The following is a 15,954-nucleotide window of genomic DNA, read 5'->3' on the forward strand; positions in this document are numbered from 1 at the left end:
CCAGGATGGCTCAGCAGCTGGGGATGATTATAAAGGACTGCAGTAGGTTTCCCATCAATATCACTTTTAGGTACGCCTAACTTTAACAAGGATAGAAAAAGGTCCTTTCTTGTCGGTCCGTTATTAGCAGCAGCCCCTCTCTTTTCATCCTGTTTGTCTGATGTAACCTGGGCTGTCCGTGAGTGGGTTTTACCTCCCAACTCTAATTCTCGAAGCCCAGATAAGGCATGCACCGCTTCAGACATAGGGTGCCCAATTAGCAGACTAGTTACGGACAGAACCAATCCTCATACAGTGGGTTGGGTGGAACGAACCAATCTGGTATGCATTTGGCCGTGAATATCTCTTCACCAGGCTTCCCCTCATGTACCCATGGCCTCAAATGCCCTGCATACAAGGCAGAGGCCAAGGCCTGTTGACAAATTACTGCTATACACTCTGGAGTGCCCCAAATGTTCTGCAAATGTAAATCCCAATCTACTGGTGATGGGTATACTCGTCGCAGGGCATCCCTCAGAGTAGTAAGTAAGTAATCCACCTCTTTCCATCTACCCCGCAACTCAGCAGTGACCCAGATATCAGTAGTCAATGTTCCTAATCCCAACAATTCCTCAGGGGTTAAAAATACATTACCCTTCCTTGTTCCCAAACACGCAGGAGCCAGGCTGCCAGAGTTCCTCCTGCCTGTTGCCTCAATCGATCTCCAATGGCAGCCAGCTCTTTTACAGAGAAATCACGGATCATTGACGGCTTCCGACCCCTGTTCCCACTTTGGCCCTCAGGGCCCTCCACCCAGTCTAGGGGAGGAGGCCAAGGCCATCCCATAGAGGGGGGGGGGGCATCGAGCATAAGCAGGGGTTCGGGTATCTTCCTCTAGGTCTGCTTGGGAGACCGGGGTATGTATCCCTTCAATCTCTACCCTTGCATCATCCCCCCCTTCTGTCTGTTTGGGAAGTCTGCTGCCATACGGGGTGGGCGTGAACAGCAGGTGGAGAGGGTAGTATGTTAGGCACATGCTGAGGATTATCTGCATTATTACCATTGTCATCATTCCAGATATTCCCGTCCCAGTCATCAATTACATCAGGATCGTCGCCATTCCTTATCATGGCACGAATAGGATATGGATCGGGTTCTACTCCAGCACAGAGCTGCTGCTGGAGTTTAATATTACGGCAGATCGTTTGGACATGCTTATCCTCCCATTCTTCGGCTCAGTCCTGACTGATGCGAACAATCTCGCTCATCATGGAACAGCGTTGTCACAGGGCTTCTAGCTCCTCTTCTAGTTGCTCTCTCTTATGCTGAAATTCTACTTCTTGCTGAATGGATGGCGTAAGACTGTGGCCAGCAGCCAAAAACCATCCGTCAGAGTCCCCTTTTTAACAGGAAATTTACTTTCTCGAAGGAGTAGCAACCCGCTCTCCCAGAGGTGCACTTCTCATCACAACTAATGGGTGGTCCCAACAAAGACAGGTTATTGGCCATCATGCCAAACCCATCGTCTTTGGAAGTCTATCCCGGAATCAAGAACTGCTCAGGGCTCATCTCTTTCTTTCGGCGAAACATCTCAAGACCAACCCTGCTCGCAGCGCCAATTGACCTGGGTAAACTTGTACCTCTCACTTTGCTCGTTTTAGATTGGTCACAGTGTTTGAAAGAAAATAGACACACACACCGAGAGCAGTTCAGTTTATTCAAATGTTTATTACAAATTCAAAAGCTGATTTCAAACTACAATATGCAAGCCCTTCCCAACTATACTGGACTGGATCCAACTGCCGAAGCGAGGCAATGACATCACACCTGTAGTTGGTTGTCGGGGTGCCGGTAGCAGCTTCTCCACCTCCCCTGACCGGGATGTTGGCTGGACTCTTCTTGCTGAGAGATGTTGCCACCTCTCGGAGAGTCTCAAACTTCAGCAGCGGGACCATGGCTTAAATTACCCAAAAGCTGCCTACCCAAGCACCTATCCCCAGCACAGTAAGAAAGATAAGCGATCAAGCTAGCATGCTAGGCTTCTATCGAATAAAGTAATTTTCAACTTATCGCTTTGAATACAATGGTTATTTTGCATCAAGGCTAGGCCTCTGACAGTCTGTGACCAAAACAAGCAGGAAGATTAAATGTTCTTGGTACACAGATGTCCTTTCGTCAGATAACAGCCCCTCACTGGAATTTAGCTTATGTCTGCTGATTCTAAAAAAACAAGCAGGTTCTCAGCCTTGCAGAAGCAAAGGCTGCAAAAGTAAAAAAACACGGTTTATATCTTCCATTACAATGACCCAAGTATGTAACCGTGGCATTTGCAAATTGACTCTTTGCTAAATTAACAGTTAAGTTTGCTTTGAATAATCTTGCAAACAATTTGTCCATTTCCTTCAAATGTTCTTCACATTTGTCACTTTTTGTGACTGAGTCATCAATATAAGCATCTGTATGTGTTAACCCCGGATTACCAAATTAATCATCCTTTGAAATCTTGCAGGGGCATTTTTCATGCCGATAGGTAACAGATTATACTCATAAACCAAGTGGAGTAACAAAAGCTGAAATATTCCTTCCTCTCGGTTAAAGGCACACACCAGTAGCCCTTCAACAAATCCAACTTAATAAGAAATTTAGCTTTTCCAATTTTATAAATATAGTCATCTATTCTTGGAATAGGATAAGCATCAGTTTTAGTTACTAAATTAACCTTCCTGTAATCTGTACAAAACCTAACAGTTTCATCTGGTTTCGGTGCCAGATTACAAGAACTCCAATCTGAGTTTGAAGGTCTAATAATATCATTTCTCAACATATATTTCACCTCCTGATCCATCATTTTACTTTTCTGAATGTTTATTCTGTATGGGTGTTGTTTAATGGGACTTGCTTCTCCGACATTCACATCATGATAAATCTCTGATGTGTGTTTTGGAACGTCAGGAAACAGATTTGTATATTTTAAAATTAATTTCTTCAACTGCATCTGTTCTTGTGACTGAAGATGACCTAACTTTTCCTCCAAATCTTCCAAAATTGCTGAGGTAGACAGGTAGACACTCAAGATTTTGATACCATTATCTTACGATCCACCACTTCCTCCACTCTATCAACAGCCATCACCTCTGATACAGATTGTTCTCCACTACCATTATTCTCATAAATAAGGTTTCAACATATTTATCTGACAAACCTGAGTTTTGTTCCTTCTATGTGAAGTGTTAACAACATAGTTAACATCATTCAATTTTGTATGGTCCAGAAAATCTAGCTTTCAAAGGATTGTCATGTGTTGGAAACAAAATCAAAACTTTACTTCCTATCTTAAAATTCCTCACTTGAGCTTTCCTATCAAATAAATGCTTCATTTTACCTATCAAATAAATGTTTCATTTTACCCTGAGCCATTTCTAAATTCTCTTTTTCAGTTACTGCTTTGTCTGCTAAGTCTACAAGACTTGTATCTGCTCTCTGCTGTTGAATTAACTCTTCCCTTGACAAAGAGAAATCCTTATTCTCACAATTACCCTTCTCTTTCAAAACCATTTCAAAAGCACCTGGCAAATCTCTATCAACTGGATTTTCTTCATCTCTCAACAATTTCTTAGACATCAACCTTGTTTCTGCACATGCAGGATATATCTCACAATTCTCTTCCACCTCATCTTTCCTAGGCTTACTTGTGAGATAAGGTGTTGGAGGTGAGATGGAGTTGACATCTCTTCACAAAATAGTGCTAAATCCAGAGTTAGTTAAAGGATCTGTTGTAGTAGGAGTAATTTCAAAGTTACCCATGCAGGGGGTCTCAATTTTATTAGGGAATGATTTGGCAGGGGATAAAGTTGGGTCAGTTTTGACATTGAGATATCGACTCCATCTCACCTCCAACACCTTTAATCAAAGTTGTCTCCCTTGTGTCATTTCTTTGATCAAGAGATAAAGCCCCTAGTACTAACAATGATTGTGCAGAACCAGTATCAGTATAACTGGAACCTGTGATTCTCCCTCCTTTACTGAAACAAAACCCTCTGAAATAAAAGTTTTGAAAATATCCATGACACCCTTATCAGATTTAGAACTTCTGCTCTGCCTAAATTCAACTGTTTGAATATATTCTTCTGGTAAAACCTTCTTTTCTCTTTTGTTTTTCAATACTAAACAATTTGCAATAATATGACGAGGTTTTTTACAAAAATGACATACAAATACAGAAGTTCTGTCCTTTCCAACCTTCTCTCCAGATTTAATTTTAGGCTTATTAATCTGCTCCACATTAATTTTCTGAAAATGCCTACCATTTTGAGATGTACCCATATGAATTAATGCAAATTCATCTGCCAATTTAGCTGCATGTTGCCACATCTCTCATCCAGGTATAATTTAATCTCCTTTGGGACACACCTTTTTATTTCCTCAATTAACATCAATTCTCTCAATCTCTCAAAATCATTATTTATTCTTCTGGAGGCACACCATCGGTCAAACCATACAGATTTCTTCAGAGCAAAATCCATATAAGATTGATTCCATGGTTATTTTTCAAACTCCTAAATTTTCGTCTATGCGCTTCTGGAACCAACTCAAGCTTTCAATGCTGCTTCTTTAACAGTATCATAATTTGCTACTTCCTATGCAGTCAAGCAATTTGTGCTTTTCCCTTCAATATACTTTGGAGCATCAGACTTTTTCTTTTGGCCATTTTGAACTCTCAACAACCTTTTCAAAAGGCTGAGAATAGGTATTTATATCTCCCTCATCAAAAGGAAGAACTAGATTTACCTCTCTACTAGGCAAAAAATCTCTTCCCAGGAGTTACAGCATCAGCTCTCTTACTTTCCTCCCTCTCAATTTTCTAATTGATACAATCTCTCCTTTCAATCTTTTCCAAGTCATATTTCTTCTGTTTTTCAGCTTCCTCTTCCTGATATTATTGTCTCTGCAACTCCAAATTTCGTTTCTCTCTTTCTTCTTGCACCCTCAATTTCAATTCAAAAGATCTATTCTCTGAAAAATCTTCTGTCTTTCTGAACAAATTTACTCTCACCTCTATAATATTTCATTATAATCCTCTGAATTTGTACTTTCCTCATCCAATGTTTAACTTCAGTCAGTTTTAATGCCTTAGAAATAACTATCAGTTCCTCTTTTCTCTTGCTTTGCAGCTCTGCAGGTGATGGTTGTAACAAAAATGTATCAACATCCATTGCTGCTGTTTTACCAGGCACCAGCTTTAAGTTAGCATGCAAACATTCCAGACACAATAGCTTGCAATAAAAAACAATTAACTAATAAATCATAAAAATGCAATGTTCAAATCCTAAAGAATGAGCCCCCATAAAATGTTATGAGCCCAAAGGACCCCAAAACCCAGCAGCAATAGACATTCACTAAGGCAAATAGTTAAACAAAAGATGTTTATTATTAACTTTCAACATGAAAATAAAATCAAACTTTAACTTAATACTTAACCTACCTAATTACTTAATCCCCCCCCCCCCAACACTAAGTGCGGGATCATTGGTTACATTTAAGATTGATTAAATATGGATAGGAGGGGACTAGAGGGGTATGGACCGGGTGCTGGTCAGTGGGACTAGGAGGGTGGGGATTTGCTACGGCATGGACTAGTAGGGCCGAACTGGCCTGTTCTGTGCTGTAAGTGGTTATATGGTTATATGGTGTGTAATTTATATTTAAGATTAGAAAAGTTCTTTGGATCACAGTCCAATCTCACTGGTTGCAGACAATTCTTGTACTGTACACAGAAGTTAGCATTACCAAAGTTCACCAGGTTTTGGTGTTTAACAGGCAAATGGTTACCACTCAAGAGGATTCTTCAGAGAGAGATTCCTTTTCCAGGACATCCGCAACTGATTCCTTCTCAATCAGTCTTGCTAAAGAAACTTGCCCCCACCCCTTTCAGGGTTCTCCAGATAATCCTCTTTCTTTCAGGTCACCTTTCACACCGCCAGTTTTGTCCTATGACCAGGCAACCTTCCAAAGTTTCCCAGCTTGCCCTTCTGGAACTGATTTCTGTGTCTCTCCTCTCTGTTTCACACCCTCCCTTTCTGAGAGCAAAACTGTTCTCCTCTGCCTGCAAAGATCACATGTTCTCTCAGGCAAGTTGGACTTGTTGCTACTTTGTGGCATTTTTCAACAAAAAGCATTCTGCAAAAGTCCTGCAAAAATTCTGTATTTTAAAATGTGTTTGTGCAACCTGCTCTAACAATTCCTCCCAAACCTCCTCTAAATACTCTGTCACACCCTCACCCCCTTCAACACATCAGTCTTGGTGCAGTACACAAACGTGCTGGAGAAACTCAGCAGTAACAACATTCCAGGCTTGGGCCCTTCATCAAACTCTCAGCAAAAACAGACAGGTGTCTGAATAAAAAGAGGAGAGAGAAGAGGAGGAAGAAAGGTATCAGTTGGTTGCGGAGCTCGAGTGCTGTGGGGATAGTAGAGGGGGAGCAAAAAGACTGACTCTCACAGAACTCCCTTTGAAGATGGGAGGAGAACCTCTTCAGGTTAGGTATTCCTCGAAGAGACTTTGCAGTGGAGCATCTGATTGGAGTGTAACAGGAATGTCTGCAGATGCTGGGGTCGAACGCAATACTCAAACCTGGTGGAAAAACACGTGTGCCTGCCTTTTTTAAACCTGAGATAGGGCCCACGCCCTTTAGTTCATATGGATACTGTGTTACCCAGTGAGTTTCTCCAACACATTTGTGTCCTGCATGCGATTCCAGATTTACTTATTTAAATAAATAAGACAACAGTGTGGGGAGTAAAGGTCAAGGTTCCATTATTGTCATGTTATATGACATTTTTTTAGTATGTAACATACATGAAATTCTTTAACTTTTGTCTACCTTAAGGAAAACAGGGAGTTGCCACTTTGTCCAGTGCTCTTCACAGAAACCCACAGCACCTGGTGTTCCTAGGCAGTCTCCCCTCCAAGTACTGACCAGGCCTGAGCCTGCTTCACTTCCGAGATCAAACAATCTCAGGCGTATTCAGGTGGAATAATGTTCGGTTCCAATCTTTCTCTTAACGATCATGTGGAACAAGGAAAAAAATATCCCATTAGCTACTCCATATTTATTTCTTAGTTGTTTAGAAGACATAAGAGATCCCTCCCTATAGCAATCATCAACATATTCCTTTATCACACCATGAATTCAATATTTTGTTACTCAGATTCATAGGCAGTAGAACATTTTTACGTAAAGGTGTCATTACCTGCTTTTTTCCCCTGATGTATTAATTCATATCTTGCCATATTCTAATTATATGTATTAATATAGGATTATAATAAAAACACAAAAGTCCTGGAGAGACCCTGCAGATCAAATAGTGTCCTTTATGTAGTCATGACAAATACATAACTGACTTTTCGGGCTTGAGCCCTTCATCAAAGTATAAGAAATTGCTGGCAAGTGTCAGAAGTAAAGAGGGGAGGTGGCAGGGCAGGAGATGATGAGTGGAGAAGGGAGACTGGTGACAGCAGCACTGAGGGAGAGGGAGGGGAAAGGCATGGCTGTGTAGGTGAAAAAAACTAGAAAGGTTGTAAAAGGTGGAGAGGGGAAGAAAAGGCAGCAGGTTTAATGTGGCTGGAGAGAGCCCAGATGGAAAATAAGGTGTGGTTCCTCCTCTCTGTGAGTGGTCAGGGTGGGATAGTACATCGGCCATGGACAGACGTGAGCGTGGGTGTGTGACCTGGAATTGAAATGGTTGGCCACTGGGATGTTGCTGTGGTTGCGAATGGAATGGAGGTGCTGAGCGATGCAATCTCCCAGTCTCCCCGATGAGGAGAATGCCACAAAGCGTGCACAGATGCAATAAGTAAGCCCTCTGGGTGTACAAGTGAATTGTTGCTTCACATGAAAGTCCTGTTTGGGGCCCTGGACCATGGTGAGGGAGAAGGTGTGGGCACAGTGGAAAGTGCCAGAGATGTGATGTGTGGGGATGGATGAGAGTATGAGGGAATCGTGGATGGTGTGGTCCCTGAGAAGGCCGAGAGAGGAGGAGCAGGAATGATGTGTCTGGTGGTGGGGTCCTGTAGTGAGTGCTGGAAATTCTGGCTGGTTGGGTGTGGAAGTAAGGAGGAGGGGTATTTTGTTTGTTGCATCTGGGGGCAGAGGGTGCCGGGGCAGATGAATGGGAAATGAAAACAGAGTTGATGGTGGTGGAGAGGAAGCCATGTTTGTGGAAGAAGGCAGCCATTGCAGAACCTTTGGACTGGAAGACCTCATCTTGGGAACAGGTGTGGTGGAGACAGACAAAGTGAGAGAAGGGGGGGGATGGAATCCTTGCAGGGGACAGGGTGTGAGGAAGTGTAGTTCAGATAGTTGTGGGAGTTGGAGGGTGTATATATGTCAGCGGAAAGCTTGTCTCCCGAGATGGAGATAGAGAGATTCAGGAAGGGAAGAGTGTTATCGGAGATAGACCAGTGAGTTTGAGATCGGGGTGGAAATTGGATGTGGAGAATGAAGTTGACAAGCTCATCGTGGGTGCATGAGACCATCGTCTATATGCAGGAGAAAGAGTTGGGGAGTCATGTTTGTGTTGGCTTGTACCATGGATTTCTCCACAAAATGCACAAACAGACAGCCATGCTGGTACCCATGGCTACTCCTTTAATTTGGAGAAAATGGGATGAGTTGAAGGAGAACTTATTGAGGTTGAGGACAAGTGCTGCCAGGTGGAGGAGGGTAGTGGTAGAGGGTATAAATTTCTTCGTTATCCTCTTTTATTGAATTCAGTTCCATTCGGATCTATGGAAGAGGACTGTTTACTTCAAAGAAAGACAATAAAAATTTTGCTTGTGCTGATTGATTCTCAGATTTTAAGAAGTATTTTCCAAGTCCTCCCAATTTATAATCCCCTGTTAGCTTTTCCAGTGCAATTCTTGGTACTTTCTTATTCCATAGGAATTGTCTTGGACAATTATGTAATAATTTGAAAAAGTTTTTAGGCAATGCAATAGCCAACAATTGAAAGAGATACTGTAGTCATGGCATAACCTTCATTTTTATACAATTTACTCATCCTATCAGTGTGATTGGCAGATCTTTCCATTTCTGTAGATCTTCTTCTACCTTTTCTAATAGAGGAATATAATTAAGTTTATGTAGCAACAGTGTTGCAGTGCAAATGAAGAATGAGAAAATAATCAGATATGGTCAAGTTCAGTAAAAGTCGTTTTACTCAGTCACCTGAAGCTTTTTAAAACCCTGTATGTCCCAAATAACATTGTCGCATTGTCACTTCATTTATGCCACTTGGATCCTCCCGAGCCAGTTCAATTAAGCCTCCAGTGTATAAATTCTGTAAATTATTATCTGTAATGATGCCTAAATATTTAATTCCATCTTTCTTCCATTTAAATCTACTATCTTTTTGGTATCTTTCAAAATTTTGTCCATTTTAATTTTATATCCTGATATTCTTCCATATTTTTCTAATGTTGTTTGTCACCTTATCAATAGGCTTCTTCAGGTGAATTCTCCACTAAGAATGCACCTGAAGAAGAAGAAGAAGAAGCGGCCCTTTGACTTGGCGCTCAGGTGGCAGTGCTAAAAACGCAGCGCTGGTCACCTGAAAGGACAGGGATGTGCATCTGAGTGCACTTTGGCTCCTGTCCTTGGGCTGGATGGCTGGCTGTCAGCTGGGACAGCAGCGCGCTCTATCAGCGTGGGGACACGCTTTTAGGCGGCTGCATTCTGATGATTGGGGAGACCACTGTGCTGAGGTGATTATCCCTTTTGGAGGAGGATTACAAAGTTCAACTCACAGGCGTCTCCTGCGCATTCACGTGGCCTTCCAACAACTGCATATTGCCAAAATATGCGGCTTTACAAAGCAGGGCAATTGACCACCTGAAAGTGCCTATTGATTCAGCTGGGACAGACATAAATGATAGCACATCGTCAGCAAATAAGCTAATTTTGAGTTCTTCCTGCCCCACATTGAAGCCCTTGATATCTGGATCTCCTCTTATAGTCTCCAACAGGGGTTCAATAGCTGATATAAATTATGCTGGTGATAGAGGACACCCCTGTCTACTTGATCTACTCAAGTGGACAAATAGATGACATTTGATTATTAGTTATAATTTTAGCTTGTGGCATGTGATAGTTTTTATCCAATTTATAAAATTCCTATCCATACCAAGTTTTATATAGAAAAGACATTTCTAGTCGGTTGAATGCTTTTTCTGCTTTGAGTGAAATAATTATATTTAGAGTCAGCTGTTTGTCTTTTTTTTTCATTCTAAACTTAATCAAAAGTTTGGGTGGTGGCAGGATCGTTGTCTGAAGAGGGCGCTCAAAATCATTGAGGACCCCTTTGTCCCTACACACAGCATCTTTCAGTTGCTCCTGTCAGAAGAGATACAGGAGTATCAGAGCCAGCATTACCAGGCTGAGGAACAGCTTTTTCCAACAGGCAGTGAGAATGCTGAACAACCAAAGGAACTGCTCACACTAACCACCCGAGTCTCTCATTTGTAAATGTGAATGATATTAAATAATCTACCTAGAATGTCTTCCTTTATCAAACCCCACTTGATCAGAATGTATTCATTTTGGTAAATACTGATCCAATCTGTTGGCTAGTACCTTTGCCAGAATTTTATAATTTGCATGTAGAAATTATTGTCTATGTGATGTAGCCTTTAGTGGATTTCTACCTTTTTTTGGTAGCACTGTAATTATAGCAGTTGAGAAAGCTTCTCGGAGGGTCTGAGTTTCCACTGCCTGGTCTAGCACAACAAAGGTATCAACAAGACGGGTCATGTGATGGAGTAGTGGCTGGTTGGGAAAACCAGCCCTCTACAGAGAAAGTTGGGGAAAAAAAGGTAGAAAAACAACGCAGAGAAGAAATACATAAAAAAGTCACAAGATGAAAAGTATAAGAAGAACTTGGAGATGGCTCCAAAGAAGGAAGAAACTACAATGACAAGTAAAGAAGAGTTAAAGAAATTACTAAAGAAAAAAGATGAAGGCCTTACTGGTGTCTGTGAGTGGAGAGCTCTCCCGAGGATGGCCCAAGCGGCGAAGCTGGTAGGCGGGCAGCTGGGTACCAATGTCCCCCGGGGCAGTCTGGAGCTTTGGCTTGCAGTGCCTGAAAAAGAAATGCTGCACAATGGGAGAAATCGCGGAGAAGTCATCAATAGGAATAGGATCAACACGGAGCCAAGAAATAGAGCAAGAGTAAGATGATCAAGAGGAAGATAAAGACATACAAGAAAAAATACAAGGTAAAAAACAGACGCAGATGATTGATAAGGAAATCTTTGACAGTCAAATAAAGATTCTAATGGAAAAATAATGGTTGAGTTCAGTACTATTTTAAAAAAAACCATGCAAGAGAAAGATGTAAAATGCAAAGAATGGAGAATGCTATGGCAGATGTGAGAAAGCGAAGTGTGAAGTGGAAATAGAGGTGAATGAGTTGAGAGAAAATTTGGAAGAAAGAGATAAGGAGATTAAGAAGACACATAATTTATTGGCCCAAAAAATTGACATTTTAGAGAATTTCAGGAGACATAATAATATAAAAAGAGTGGGCCTGAAAGAAGGGGCAAATATAAAAGGATTTATAAAAGGTTTGATCCCACAGATCTTCAGAGTAGAAGAACTCCAAGAAACCACAGTCCATACTAATCAAACTACTATGATATACAACAAGAAAGGAAATATTGGAACTGGCAATGAAAAGAGTGAAAGAAAATAAGAAACCATTGGAATACAATGGGGAAAAAATATTTTTTTTATCGAAATATTAGCTTTGAAATTTTAAAGAAGCGAAAGGAGTTAAACTGTACTAGGGAAAAAAGGTTATAACTTTGTGTTATGGCATCCAGCAGTATTGAAGATATTCATCCCTGGTGGGCAAAATAGACCGTTTTCAGATCTAGATGCACAGATCAATTAAAAAGTTAATAGTTTTAGTACAGACGTTTAAGGAAAAAAAAAGAAATTTTGAAAAAAAAGGTTATATTTTTTTTAAGAATAATATATAGTGATTTATCTGGGGGAGGGCTGGGAAGGAGGGGGAGATCTGCCCACTGCGAAATCTGTTGACATATGTGGCATATACCGCAACCCATGTAGAAAACAAAGGTTTCAACAAAACTTTGAATTGTCTATAGAACTCAGGAGGGAACCCACCTTCCCCCGGAGAAAGCAGACTCCCAGCTGGCCAAGAAGGAAACGGTCTTTGCACTCCACGAAACGTCCACGCTCATCACACATGATGCTGATTCAGCACTGCAGCACATGCATAGGCAAAGGGAGCAAAGACCCAACCGCCGACCAACCGGAGGCCCGTCGATGTCTCTCCCCCTGTACATTCCTGGGAAATGCCAAAAGCCAGGCATCGTTAATGCCTGTGTCAGCTGGCCACCTTAACAGCCTCCATGTCCAAGACTACCTATCCAGCTGCCATTTCTTTGTGGACACGGGCGGAAATCAGCGTGCTCCCCCTGACCAAAACTGACGTCCACAATGGCGCAACAGCCCAACAACTAAAGGCCACCAACCATTTTGACATTCGAACTTATGATACTCCGCTTTGGGAACAGCCATTTTAAATGGACCTTCATTCTAGTAGCAGTTCGATAGCCTCTCCTTGAACCAGACTTCCTACGAGCCAACTCACTGCCAATGGACATTAAACGCCGCAGACTAGTGCTTGCCACAACATTCCAGACCTTCGGACTAAAGGAAGGAACCCGCCACCTCCCACCTGCATTCGGTGACTCTGGCTGACAACGAGTTTGTAAGAATCATATCCGAATTTCCCACCATTACGATGCTATTATTTATGATATCAAAGGTCAAGCATGCAGTAAGACATAATATTCTTACTACTGGTCTGCTCCTTCATTCTTGAGTATGCCAAACTCCCTCCAGAAAAACTCAGCTTCACAAAGGAGGAGTTCCATAAAATGGAGAAGCTGGGCATTGTATGCTCCAACAGCCCCTGAGCCTCCTCACTCCACATAGTCCTTGAAGCTACAAGAGGGTGGAGGCCATGCAGGGACTACAGATGCCTCAATGAGGCTGCAATGCCTGGTCACTAACAGGGAAACCAAAGAACAGCCCAGGGAAGCCCTAGCGCACCTCCATGAGCATTTGGGAACCCTGGCCCTTTACTACCCAAAGCCCACGGCTAGCCAGACACATTTGTCCCCAAAGATTTTCCGAACTTCCAACACATTTTCGTACAGACCCTATGAGTTGCCATACCGCGTCGTTTGGCACAATGGACCAAACTGTGTAATTGAGGCTGAGGTGAGACTTTTACCCACTGATAGGTTGAAACCAGCCCATTTTGACATTACACAGCAGATTGGCCACTCTTTCCCCCCCCCCCAACCCCGCAAAAGAGGCTGCCCTCCTAATTAACAGCATTCTGATTCCTGGTTCGGGGGGGGGGAGTCGTGTGGTGGCCCCTCGCAGCCCCAAGGAAGGACGAACGCAATGATCCACCAGGTTGCATGAGGCCCGCAGCGCTGCCCTCCAATTGGCCACAACCAAAAGAGCTTGTATGGTCTTTCAAGGAAAGCAGATCGCAAATGCACCAATCAGCGCTGAAGGGGTTTTGACCACGCCCCTCATCTTGAGAATAGAAGCAAGGCTGTGAGCCCAATAAAGCTCAGTGTTAACTACATTCAATTGGGGTTCGTGTTGTTCTTTCTGGGAACAGTGTGTTCTTTCTGAACTAACCTGCATACAGCTATAGCACCGGATAGGCTCCGCAGAGCCATAGCTTGTAGCAGATAGCCACAAACCTATTATTTTTCTAATAGTCTATATTTTTCTTGTGTTCTTAATATTTATATTCTTTTTTCCAATTTTATTTCCTCAAGACCTTTCAAGTCCCTTATATGTTCTCTCTTAAGATTTTTAGCATAAGAAATAATTTGTCCCTTAGATAAGTTTTGAGTGTGAAAACTATTGGGAGTGAAGATTGTTTTCAGTTTGATCCGTCTCTTAATAAATTCACAAAAATCCTTCCTCTTTAGTAACGTAACCTTAAGAGGACATTTATACACACTTTTGTGGCGGTGCACATAGTTGATAGTTGAGCAAACCAGCACCGTGTGTATGGGTGTGTCTGTGGAGTAGCCGAATGAAAGATGGTGCTGTACAGTTTGTCTTTTCTCATAGAGGCTCGGGACTCGCATGTGCATTTGCACCACTATGATGCAGTTTCTGGCATGTGGGCAGCGTGCTAGATTCAATAAACCTCACAAGTTCTGACAAGCCCACCGATTGTTTCTTTGGTCTTGTTTCTTTGCTCAATTAGCTTGCATGCTACACTGGAAACCCTGATGAGTCCAAACACTTTTGGACTCTGCTCCTGCATGTGGTTTGGACAAGCGGAGGCATAGTTCCAGATAAATCAGATCACTTCAAACTCTACCAAATACTAATTGTTGCCAGAGTAGATGACCTTTGACAGATTATGTTATATTTTATAATGCACATAGGATATGTTTTAAAGGAGATAAATTGTGGCAGGTTTTTTAGTTTAGATCATATACAGATACAAACACTTCAAAACAGATTTCATTTAAAATGTTGGAGCTCTGCTCAAGCCAAACTGTTCAGGCTCTGGGTGCCTTTGAAGAAACTTTGAAGAATGCTTATAAGGACTTCACAAGTAGCTGTGGGGTTGTAGCGGCGGCTACACTGCTTCTGCAATAAAACACACAACCATACGGGTTGAGCTCAGTGAGCAGACTAGGTTATTGCAGGCTGTTGGGCTGCACTTATACTCCCAGCCCAGACCTGGCTGAGAACAGCGCTGGAGGGTGCTGGTGTCACCCGGGTGTCACATGGTCCCCCAGCACGGGTTTCTGAGCCCCGTGCTGGAAGAAAGTAAAATCCCCCCCGATGACGCCATTTTGCCAGCTGCCCCGCCACTTGGCTTACTAGCGGGCCGGTTCGCCTGCCTTGTGGTGAGCCGCCACAGAGTAATGGATTATTGTTTAGGAAAGCAATGTGAAATAACTCAGGATTGGGTCCAGAGCTGCAGTCTGTCTGAGTGCAGTTGGTTGCTCTAAGAGGGTCATGTATTTTTCTCAGAGAGAGAGACAATTCAGTTCTACAGTCCAGCAGCAGCAGCTGGGACTGGAACATGACAAGCTGGAAAGCTTGTGCGAAAAAAAAACATTTTGAAGCCAGGTTGTGAGTGCTTAGTCCAGCCTTACCTTTCTAGCACCAAAGCCTGGTGAAATTCGTAAATGTTAAATTCTGTGCACAGTATAAGAATTGCCTGCAACCGGTGAACCTGGAGGAGTGAGAAGTGAGATTGGACTATGAGTTAAAGAACTTTTTTTGAACTTGTGTATGCATTACATACATGTGTACTTAGAATTAGAAGGGAGTTAGGTTAGTTGTTAATAGTAATAAGTTAGAATTTAATCCTGTTTTCATTGTTTAAAGATAATTAAAAGCAACTTTTGTTCAAGTAATCATTTGTCTTGGAGAAATTTCTATTGCTGCTGGGTTTTGGGTTCATAACAGATCCAATACAGAACGCACAGGAAGAAGGTAAATACAATGTGCTGAAATCATTACTCATTAGCATGTATGGGCTTTCCAGACGTGAGAGGGCAGTCAGGCTCATGGATGGCCTGGGGGACAGAATGCCATCCGCCCTCATGGATGAAATGCTCATGCTGGCAGAGGGTCACAAACTCTGCCTCATGTTCAAGCAGGCATTTTTAGAACAGCTGCTTGACAACATTCAGCTGCTGCTGGTGGACATGGACTTCAGCGACCCCAGAAAGGTTGCTGTCAAAGCAGACATTCTTTGGTGGACCAAACGAGAAAATGAGTCCACCATCAGTCAGCTGACCTGATCGCAAGCAGAGCCGCAAACCAAACCCCACTCGCCCCGAGACCAACAACACCCCTGCGAACTGACTGAGGGAGCAGACAGCAAATG

Source organism: Narcine bancroftii, chromosome 11, assembly GCF_036971445.1.
Source record: "Narcine bancroftii isolate sNarBan1 chromosome 11, sNarBan1.hap1, whole genome shotgun sequence".
NCBI classification, from domain to species: Eukaryota; Metazoa; Chordata; class Chondrichthyes; order Torpediniformes; family Narcinidae; genus Narcine; species Narcine bancroftii.